The 12,049-nt window shown below is 45.4% G+C and overlaps 1 protein-coding gene across 1 annotated transcript in view; it reads left to right on the top strand.

Annotated features, from left to right (window-relative positions):
- The window catches only part of LOC123992852 (schwannomin-interacting protein 1), a 67,962-nt gene that overhangs the window by 18,694 nt on the left and 37,219 nt on the right, over positions 1-12,049 (top strand). The gene's annotated exons all lie outside the window — the stretch shown is intronic.

Genomic DNA, 12,049 nt, shown 5'->3' with positions numbered 1-12,049 from the left:
GCCAACAGCGAGTTGCAGTAATCCAGACGGGAGATGACAAGTGCCTGGATTAGGACCTGCGGCGCTTCCTGTGTGAGGCAGGGTCGTACTCTGCGGATGTTGTAGAGCATGAACCTGCAGGAACGGGCCACCGCCTTGATGTTGGTTGAGAACGACAGGGTGTTGTCCAGGATCACACCAAGGTTCTTAGCGCTCTGGGAGGAGGACACAATGGAGTTGTCAACCGTGATGGCGAGATCATGGAACGGGCAGTCCTTCCCCGGGAGGAAGAGCAGCTCCGTCTTGCCGAGGTTCAGCTTGAGGTGGTGATCCGTCATCCACACTGATATGTCTGCCAGACATGCAGAGATGCGATTCGCCACCTGGTCATCAGAAGGGGGAAAGGAGAAGATTAGTTGTGTGTCGTCTGCATAGCAATGATAGGAGAGACCATGTGAGGTTATGACAGAGCCAAGTGACTTGGTGTATAGCGAGAATAGGAGAGGGCCTAGAACAGAGCCCTGGGGGACACCAGTGGTGAGAGCGCGTGGTGAGGAGACAGATTCTCGCCACGCCACCTGGTAGGAGCGACCTGTCAGGTAGGACGCAATCCAAGCGTGGGCCGCGCCGGAGATGCCCAACTCGGAGAGGGTGGAGAGGAGGATCTGATGGTTCACAGTATCGAAGGCAGCCGATAGATCTAGAAGGATGAGAGCAGAGGAGAGAGAGTTAGCTTTAGCAGTGCGGAGCGCCTCCGTGATACAGAGGAGAGCAGTCTCAGTTGAATGACTAGTCTTGAAACCTGACTGATTTGGATCAAGAAGGACATTCAGAGAGAGATAGCGGGAGAGCTGGCCAAGGACGGCACGTTCAAGAGTTTTGGAGAGAAAAGAAAGAAGGGATACTGGTCTGTAATTGTTGACATCGGAGGGATCGAGTGTAGGTTTTTTCAGAAGGGGTGCAACTCTCGCTCTCTTGAAGACGGAAGGGACGTAGCCAGCGGTCAGTGATGAGTTGATGAGCGAGGTGAGGTAAGGGAGAAGGTCTCCGGAAATGGTCTGGAGAAGAGGGGAGGGGATAGGGTCAAGCGGGCAGGTTGTTGGGCGGCCGGCCGTCACAAGACGCGAGATTTCATCTGGAGAGAGAGGGGAGAAAGAGGTCAGAGCACAGGGTAGGGCAGTGTGAGCAGAACCAGCGGTGTCGTTTGACTTAGCAAACGAGGATCGGATGTCGTCGACCTTCTTTTCAAAATGGTTGACGAAGTCGTCTGCAGAGAGGGAGGAGGGGGAGGAGGATTCAGGAGGGAGGAGAAGGTGGCAAAGAGCTTCCTAGGGTTAGAGGCAGATGCTTGGAATTTAGCGTGGTAGAAAGTGGCTTTAGCAGCAGAGACAGAGGAGGAAAATGTAGAGAGGAGGGAGTGAAAGGATGCCAGGTCCGCAGGGAGGCGAGTTTTCCTCCATTTCCGCTCGGCTGCCCGGAGCCCTGTTCTGTGAGCTCGCAATGAGTCATCGAGCCACGGAGCGGGAGGGGAGGACCGAGCCGGCCTGGAGGATAGGGGACATAGAGAGTCAAAGGATGCAGAGAGGGAGGAGAGGAGGGTTGAGGAGGCAGAATCAGGAGATAGGTTGGAGAAGGTTTGAGCGGAGGGAAGAGATGATAGGATGGAAGAGGAGAGAGTAGCGGGGGAGAGAGAGCGAAGGTTGGGACGGCGCGATACCATCCGAGTAGGGGCAGTGTGGGAGGTGTTGGATGAGAGCGAGAGGGAAAAGGATACAAGGTAGTGGTCGGAGACTTGGAGGGAGTTGCAATGAGGTTAGTGGAAGAACTGCATCTAGTAAAGATGAGGTCGAGCGTATTGCCTGCCTTGTGAGTAGGGGGGGAAGGTGAGAGGGTGAGGTCAAAAGAGGAGAGGAGTGGAAAGAAGGAGGCAGAGAGGAATGAGTCAAAGGTAGACGCGGGGAGGTTAAAGTCGCCCAGAACTGTGAGAGGTGAGCCGTCCTCAGGAAAGGAGCTTATCAAGGCATCAAGCTCATTGATGAACTCTCCGAGGGAACCTGGAGGGCGATAAATGATAAGGATGTTAAGCTTGAAAGGGCTGGTAACTGTGACAGCATGGAATTCAAAGGAGGCGATAGACAGATGGGTAAGGGGAGAAAGAGAGAATGACCACTTGGGAGAGATGAGGATCCCGGTGCCACCATCCCGCTGACCAGAAACTCTCGGGGTGTGCAAGAACACGTGGGCGGACGAAGAGAGAGCAGTAGGAGTAGCAGTGTTGTCTGTGGTGATCCATGTTTCCGTTAGTGCCAAGAAGTCGAGGGACTGGAGGGAGGCATAGGCTGAGATGAACTCTGCCTTGTTGACCGCAGATCGGCAATTCCAGAGGCTACCGGAGACCTGGAACTCCACGTGGGTCGTGCGCACTGGGACCACCAGATTAGGGTGGCCGCGGCCACGCGGTGTGGAGCGTTTGTATGGTCTGTGCAGAGAGGAGAGAACAGGGATAAACAGACACATAGTTAACAGGCTACAGAAGAGGCTACGCTAATGCAAAGGAGATTGGAATGACAAGTGGACTACACGTCTCGAATGTTCAGAAAGTTAAGCTACGTAGCAAGAATCTTATTGACTAAAATGATTAAAATGATACAGTACTGCTGAAGTACTGCTGAAGTAGGCTAGCTGGCAGTGGGTGCGTTGTTGACACTACACTAATCAAGTCGTTCCGTTGAGTGTAATAGTTTCTACAGTGCTGCTATTCGGGGGCTAGCTGGCTAGCTAGTAGTGTTGTTTACGTTACGTTGCGTTAAAAGAACGACAATAGCTGGCTAGCTAACCTAGAAAATCGCTCTAGACTACACAATTATCTTTGATACAAAGACGGCTATGTAGCTAGCTATGTAGCTAGCTACGATCAAACAAATCAAACCGTTGTACTGTAATGAAATGAAATGAAAATGTGATACTACCTGTGAATGCGACCGGGTTGTTGAGTTCTATTCAGAAGACGTTGGCTAGCGTTGGCTAGCTAGCAGATTCTCCTACGTTAAGGACGACAAATAGCTAGCTAGCTAACCTCGGTAAATTAAGATAATCACTCTAAGACTACACACTCTAAACCTAAACAACACAATTATCTTGGAACGAAGATACGAAGACAGCAAAGAAAGCTATGTAGCTAGCTAACACTACACTGATCAAGTCGTTCAGTTGAGTGTAATAGTTTCTCCAGTGCAGCTAATCAGTGGACGTTAGCTAGCTGGCTAGTGAAGACTACGTTAGGACGGCGAAATACGATAATTACGCAATTATCTTTGATACAAAGACGGCTATGTAGCTAGCTGAGAAGAAATTGCTAAGATTAGACAAATCAAACCGTTGTGCTATAATGAAATATAATGAAATGTAAAAAGTTATACTACCTGCGGGAGCGAAGCGCGAAGTCATAGAGGATATATATAATTACAAGCAGTCATAGAGGATATATAGAACCACAAGCAGTCATAGAGGATATATAGAACCACAAGCAGTCATAGAAGATATATAATCACAAGCAGTCATAGAGGATATATAGAACCACAAGCAGTCATAGAGGATATATAATCACAAGCAGTCATAGAGGATATATAGAACCATAAGCAGTCATAGAGGATATATATAATTACAAGCAGTCATAGAGGATATATAGAACCACAAGCAGTCATAGAGGATATATATAATTACAAGCTGTCATAGAGGATATTTAGAACCACAAGCAGTCATAGAGGATATATAGAACCACAAGCAGTCATAGAAGATATATAGAACCACAAGCAGTCATAGAGGATATATAATCACAAGCAGTCATAGAGGATATATAGAACCATAAGCAGTCATAGAGTATATATATAATTACAAGCAGTCATAGAGCATATATAGGCCCACAAGCAGTCATAGAGGATATATATAATTACAAGCAGTCATAGAGGATATATAGAACCACAAGCAGTCATAGAGGATATATAGAACCACAAGCAGTCATAGAGGATATATATAATCACAAGCTGTCATAGAGGATATATAGAACCACAAGCAGTCATAGAGGATATATATAATTACAAGCAGTCATAGAGGATATATAGAACCACAAGCAGTCATAGAGGATATATATAATTACAAGCAGTCATAGAGGATATATAGAACCACAAGCAGTCATAGAGGATATATATAATCACAAGCTGTCATAGAGGATATATAGAACCACAAGCAGTCATAGAGGATATATATAATTACAAGCAGTCATAGAGGATATATAGAACCACAAGCAGTCATAGAGGATATATATAATTACAAGCAGTCATAGAGGATATATAGAACCACAAGCAGTCATAGAGGATATATAGAACCACAAGCAGTCATAGAGGATATATAGAACCACAAGCAGTCATAGAGGATATATAGAACCACAAGCAGTCATAGAAGATATATAGAACCACAAGCAGTCATAGAGGATATATAGAACCACAAGCAGTCATAGAGGATATATAATCACAAGCAGTCATAGAGGATATATAGAACCATAAGCAGTCATAGAGTATATATATAATTACAAGCAGTCATAGAGCATATATAGGCCCACAAGCAGTCATAGAGGATATATATAATTACAAGCAGTCATAGAGGATATATAGAACCACAAGCAGTCATAGAGGATATATAGAACCACAAGCAGTCATAGAGGATATATATAATCACAAGCTGTCATAGAGGATATATAGAACCACAAGCAGTCATAGAGGATATATATAATTACAAGCAGTCATAGAGGATATATAGAACCACAAGCAGTCATAGAGGATATATATAATTACAAGCAGTCATAGAGGATATATAGAACCACAAGCAGTCATAGAGGATATATAGAACCACAAGCAGTCATAGAGGATATATAGAACCACAAGCAGTCATAGAGGATATATAGAACCACAAGCAGTCATAGAGGATATATAGAACCACAAGCAGTCATAGAGGATATATAGAACCACAAGCAGTCATAGAGGATATATAGAACCACAAGCAGTCATAGCGGATATATAGAACCACAAGCAGTCATAGAGGATATATAGAACCACAAGCAGTCATAGAGGATATATAGAACCACAAGCAGTCATAGAGGATATATAGAACCACAAGCATTCATAGAGGATATATAGAACCACAAGCAGTCATAGAGGATATATAGAACCACAAGCAGTCATAGAGGATATATATAATTACAAGCAGTCATAGAGGATATATAGAACCACAAGCAGTCATAGAGGATATATAGAACCACAAGCATTCATAGAGGATATATAGAACCACAAGCAGTCATAGAGGATATATAATCACAAGCAGTCATAGAGGATATATAGAACCACAAGCATTCATAGAGGATATATAGAACCAGAAGCAGTCATAGAGGATATATATAATTACAAGCAGTCATAGAGGATATATAGAACCACAAGCAGTCATAGAGGATATATATAATTACAAGCAGTCATAGAGGATATATAGAACCACAAGCAGTCATAGAGGATATATAGAACCACAAGCAGTCATAGAGGATATATAGAACCACAAGCAGTCATAGAGGATATATAGAACCACAAGCAGTCATAGAGGATATATAGAACCACAGGCAGTCATAGAGGATATATAGAACCACAAGCAGTCATAGAGGATATATAGAACCACAAGCAGTCATAGAGGATATATAGAACCACAAGCAGTCATAGAGGATATATAGAACCACAAGCAGTCATAGAGGATATATAGAACCACAAGCAGTCATAGAGGATATATAGAACCACAAGCAGTCATAGAGGATATATAGAACCACAAGCAGTCAAAGAGGATATATAGAACCACAAGCAGTCATAGAGGATATATATAATTACAAGCAGTCATAGAGGATATATAGAACCACAAGCAGTCATAGAGGATATATAGAACCACAAGCAGTCATAGAGGATATATATAATTACAAGCAGTCATAGAGGATATATAGAACCACAAGCAGTCATAGAGGATATATAGAACCACAAGCAGTCATAGAGGATATATAGAACCACAAGAAGTCATAGAGGATATATAGAACCACAAGCAGTCATAGAGGATATATAGAACCACAAGCAGTCATAGAGGATATATATAATCACAAGCAGTCATAGAGGATATATATAATCACAAGCAGTCATAGAGGATATAGGGAATGATGATAGAGTAGGAGGAAAGATGGAGAGGGGGAAAAAAGACAGAATGGAAGTTGGAGGAAGACTGGGAAGAGTGATAGTGAGGAGAGGGTTAAACTGATAGAGAGAGAGAGATGAAGTGGTATAGAGAGATGGGGCAGCAGAGTGTGGATAGGCTGGGACCTGAGGGAGGGTGGGAAGAAGGGATAGTTCCAGACCAGGACTAGGGGGGGTTAGGGGGTTAGGGGTGGGCAGGGCTATGAACAGGTGACTGGTTCAGCCCCCAAGCGTCTATGACTCTACCTAACCCGCCTGTGTGTGTCAGTACCCGCTCCAGCATGCCCGGCCTCCTACACAGCTCTCAAACACACGCGCTGTGAGCAGACAGTACTGTCCAGGCTTTAAAGTCGGACCGTTTTCCCTCTCTCCTGCTGTCGTTCTACAGATGTTTATCTTACTGCTTCAAGGTTCTGCTTTTTCTCTACTTTTCCTCTGAGAGATCACCAGCAGCTGGAAGATAGTTTTTTTTATTAGTGGAGGAGTTTGCAGCTCAACCTTGGATTCCACACAGCAAGTTGGGCAGTACACTCAGGTAAACACAGTACACAGTACACTCAGGTAAACACAGTACACAGTACACTCAGGTAAACACAGTACACAGTACACACAGTACACTCAGGTAAACACGGTACACAGTACACTCAGGTAAACACAGTACACAGTACACACAGTACACTCAGGTAAAGGAACATGTCCACCTCTCATATCAGAGGTGGTCAACTTAGTATATAGATCACCAGCAGCTGGAAGATAGTTTTTTTTATTAGTGGAGGAGTTTGCAGCTCAACCTTGGATTCCACACAGCAAGTTGGGCAGTACACTCAGGTAAACACAGTACACAGTACACTCAGGTAAACACAGTACACAGTACACACAGTACACTCAGGTAAACACGGTACACAGTACACTCAGGTAAACACAGTACACAGTACACACAGTACACTCAGGTAAACACGGTACACAGTACACTCAGGTAAACACAGTACATAGTACACTCAGGTAAACACAGTACACAGTACACTCAGGTAAAGGAACATGTCCACCTCTCATATCAGAGGTGGTCAACTTAGTATATATATATATTTTTAAACCTTTATTTAACTAGGCAAGTCAGATTAGAACACATTCTTATGTACAATGACGGTCTACCAAAAGGCAAAAAGGCCTATAAACTTTGTACTTTGGGTTATAACTTGTTCTTTAGATATTTGTGTACAAGAATATGGATTTTTCCATATAGTTTCTTTGTAAAGGACTGCAGGTATTTCTCTCTCATAGACCCACTTCAGGGATGATACAGCCCATCGTTCCATAGTACATACCCAGAGTGAACTGTGTGTTTCACCATCGACCCAGCACAGAGAACGGCCTCGTGCCTTTCAGTAGCCAGAGGGGTGTCTTTTTTTCTCCAGGACTGTCTGCTATGTGGCGTCTAACAAAGGGCAGGTGTGTTCTGGTCTGGAGCGGAGGAAAGGAGAGGGGGATGATCCCAGCCATGATGTGGTATTACTAGCTGGGACTCGGACTGTTGTCTCTCTCTGTCTTACTCAGAAGCCATCCCTGTCTTCCCATCATACCTGCCTGCACTATATTACGACTACATTACTACCATGTGATGTTTCCATCTGAGAGGCTTTGACCTGACTAAGATGCAGTTTGAACCAATACTTTGTGACTCTGCGGTGAAATAGTCAGTCCCCTCTTCCCTGTTCCGTCTGCCTGACAGTCATGACTTTGCAGTGGATACAATCAGAGGGATGTTCTGTTCAGCGAGGGGTCTGATTTAGCTGTTGGCCTGGAGCAGTGTTGTCTTGTGGTGGAGGAAATGTGCTTGAGGACTAAACCACCTGGCAGCAACAAGGCAGACTTAGACTGTGTCCCAATGACTTTGTTTGTCTGGTGCTAATGGCGTTGGCTCTCGAGTGTGGTCAGCTCTGTGTGTGGTCAAAGAGTGTTGGAGTCAGTGGGTGGGGAACTGTGCTGTGGTCCAGCTGTTCTAACATGACCATGTGTCTGACATCACAGCCACACATCTGGACCTGACATTTACATACAAACTTTCACTGATACAATATATAGTATAACCCCATTCACATACACCGCAGAAAGAGGGAGAGAATCCTTTACATACACACACACACATACAAACACACACACACACACACACACACACACACACACACACACACACACACACACACACACACACACACACACACACACACACACACACACACACACACACACACACACACACACACACACACACACACACACACAAATAGAACAACACATGGAAACAAAAAAGTTGCAGGAAAGTTTCCGAGTCATCAGGTTTGGGTCTGGTGTAAGCGGCTAGACAGGACTGGCACAGGAAACACACAAACAATCACACCTGCTGGCAATAGATTTCAAAGTGCAGTGCTATCAGTGGCGGTCTCGATGACCCCATTTATTAATGACACACACTCATACAGCTTGACTGGTCTTCCCTTCCTTCTACATTCAATCTATCTCCCAGGGCATCAGTTCAGTGTACACCACATGGCCTAGCTAGATGAATGGTTATATCAGCTGGATAAGCAGTTAGACCCAAGTCTAGGCCACCTTTAGAGATGAGTCTAGCTGTGTAGCCTCTGACGCTACCAGATGTCTGTGACCAGACATACAGCGTAGGGTTGAAGGTCAGGGTAGAGCAGGACAATCCCTACACCTGACCCTGAGAGGAATGGTATGTCCTCTCCTGTGTGGGTGATGGTGTGATGTCATCTAGGCGAGCCAGCTGCAGTGTGGAGGCCCGGTCGGTGTGGAGGGAGATTGCAACGCTGGAGACATGGGGAGTGTGGGTAGAGATGGACGGACAGCCAATTACTGTGCTGGAAAAGGAGAGCCCAGAGCTACACATTCCATCAGTGTCTCAGCGTGCGCATACACACACACACACACTCACACCCTTCCTCTGATTTAGTCACTGTGAGTCACTGAGCTCCTAGAGAGAGTAGGGAGGTGTGGAGTTGTTCACTTATAAGTCTAAATGTAGATATACAGTACAAACTAGCAGCATACCCAACAGAGAAATGCCTACTTTTTATTAACCACTCACCTACCCTAGACCCAATGTATTGTAACTAGACCACCCTACTGTATAAGTAGGGTTATCCTAAAGGGTTATCCTATGGGGACAGCCAAGTGTACTGTTTTCTCTGCCCTCCCTGTCTCCCCCTTTCTCCCAGTCCTGTTCCCGGCTAATTGTCTTTTTCCTCAAACTGTCAGGGTACATTACGGCCCATTGTTCTCAGAACAAGCAGAATAGAGCAGGAGACCAGTTTCTCTGCCTCTCCCGCCTCCCCCTCTCCCCCTAAGAAAATGTGGGCTGGGAGGATGAAAGGGTGGAGGGGCTGTGAGTGGCAGAGCATAGTGCGGAGGAAATGGGGATTTATGTTGCCGTTAAGAGCTGCTTTACAGCTTCTGCACAGTTACTGCAAACCAAACGAGAGAGAGAGAGAGAGAGAGAGAGAGAGAGAGAGAGAGAGAGAGAGAGAGAGAGAGAGAGAGAGAGAGAGAGAGAGAGAGAGAGAGAGAGAGACGGGGGAGAAGATTGTAGGGTAAGAAGAGAGAGAGAGAGAGAGAGAGAGAGAGAGAGAGAGAGAGAGAGAGTACGTACTGTTTTACAGCTTGAAAGAGAGGGGGAGGTACCATAGATCAACATCACAAAATATGAAAGAGAGAAAGAGCAAGGCCCTATAGCTTTATAGCATGGAAATGAAAGAGAAAAGCAGAGGGAGAGAATAGCAGCATGGTTTTAGTTGAAAGAGAGAGTTGAAACAGCCATCCATCACCTTGCTGTCAGTGGGTATTACACCAGAACAAAGGGCAGAGTCAGGCACAGTGGTTTGTGTGTGTTTGTTCTCTCTCTCTGCCCCCATTCCCCCCCCCCCCATCTCAATTCAATTCAATGTAAGGCCTTTATTGGTATGGGAAACATACGTTAACATTGCCAAAGCAAGTGGATAATATACAAAAGTGAAATAAACAATAAAAATGAACAGTAAACATTACACTCACAGAAGTTCCAAAAGAATAAAGACATTACAAATGTCATATTATGTATATATACAGTGTTGTAACGATGTACAAATGGTTCAAGTACACAAGGGAAAATAAATAAGCATAAATATGGGTTGTATTTACAATTGTGTTTGTTCTTCACTGGTTGACCCTTTCTTCTGGTAACAGGTCACAAATCTTGCTGCTGTGATGGCACACTGTTATTTCACCCAATAGATATGGGAGTTTAGCAAAATCGGGTTTGTTTTCTGTGTAATCTGAGGGAAATGTGTGTCTCTAATATGGTCATACATTGGGCAGGAGGTTAGGAAGTGCAGCTAATTTTGTGGGCAGTGTTCACACAGCCTGTCTTCTCTTGAGAGCCAGGTCTGCCTACGGCGGCCTTTCTCAATAGCAAGGCTATACTCATTGAGTCTGTACATAGTCAGTGGATCGCTGTGGTGCTGGTGAATTGGTTGGGTTGTCTGTGTTAGATTACAGAGTAACAGTGTGTGTGTGTGTGTGTGTGTGTGTGTGTGTGTGTGTGTGTGTGTGTGTGTGTGTGTGTGTGTGTGTGTGTGTGTGTGTGTGTGTGTGTGTGTGTGTGTGTGTGTGTGTGTGTGTGTGTGTGTGTGTGTGTGTGTGTGTGTGTGTGTGTGTGTGTGCGTGCGTGCGTGCGTGCGTGCGTGCGTGTGTGTCGCTGAGCTGAGGTGGCCTGAGAACCAGGCACTAGGCAGGGGCTCCCAACTGGGTCTGTTTATACCAGGCTAAAAATAAAAGTCCTGTTCAGAGCAAACACACACAGACACTATCCCGGCCAGAATTCCTTGCTAGCGCAGGGCAACTCTTTAAAGAGACGGTGTTCTTTTTTTACACACAAACTCAGGAGATGTTTTCTATCCCTGTCTTTCTGTATATCTCTCTCAACAAGATCTCTTGGTTTTCCTTTGTCTATTTTTTACGCATTTATTCTGCGTGGTTACAGGGTTAATTCTGCGTGGCTACAGGGTTAATTCCGTGTGGCTACAGGGTTAATTCCGCGTGGCTACAGGGTTAATTCCGCGTGGCTACAGGGTTAATTCTGTGTGGTTACAGGGTTAATTCCGCGTGGTTACAGGGTTAATTCCGTGTGGTTACAGGGTTAATTCCGTGTGGCTACAGGGTTAATTCCGCGTGGCTACAGGGTTAATTCCGCGTGGCTACAGGGTTAATTCCGCGTGGCTACAGGGTTAATTCCACGTGGCTACAGGGTTAATTCCACGTGGCTACAGGGTTAATTCCGCGTGGCTACAGGGTTAATTCCGCGTGGCTACAGGGTTAATTCCGCGTGGCTACAGGTTTAATTCCGCGTGGCTACAGGGTTAATTCCGCGTGGCTACAGGGTTAATTCCGCGTGGCTACAGGGTTAATTCCGCGTGGCTACAGGGTTAATTCCGCGTGGCTACAGGGTTAATTCTGCGTGGTTACAGGGTTTATTCCGCGTGGTTACAGGGTTTATTCCGCGTGGTTACAGGGTTAATTCTGCGTGGTTACAGGGTTTATTCCGCAGGGTTAATTCTGCATGGTTACAGGGTTAATTCCGCGTGGCTACAGGGTTAATTCCGTGTGGCTACAGGGTTAATTCCGCGTGGCTACAGGGTTAATTCCGCGTGGCTACAGGGTTAATTCCGCGTGGCTACAGGGTTAATTCCGCGTGGTTACAGGGTTAATTCTGCGTGGTTACAGGGTTTATTCCGCGTGGTTACAGG

This window comes from Oncorhynchus gorbuscha, linkage group LG13 (assembly GCF_021184085.1).
Source record: "Oncorhynchus gorbuscha isolate QuinsamMale2020 ecotype Even-year linkage group LG13, OgorEven_v1.0, whole genome shotgun sequence".
Lineage (NCBI taxonomy): Eukaryota > Metazoa > Chordata > Actinopteri > Salmoniformes > Salmonidae > Oncorhynchus > Oncorhynchus gorbuscha.
The sequence above is the reverse complement of the archived record's forward strand: the minus strand, read 5'-3'. Positions and strand labels throughout refer to the sequence as shown.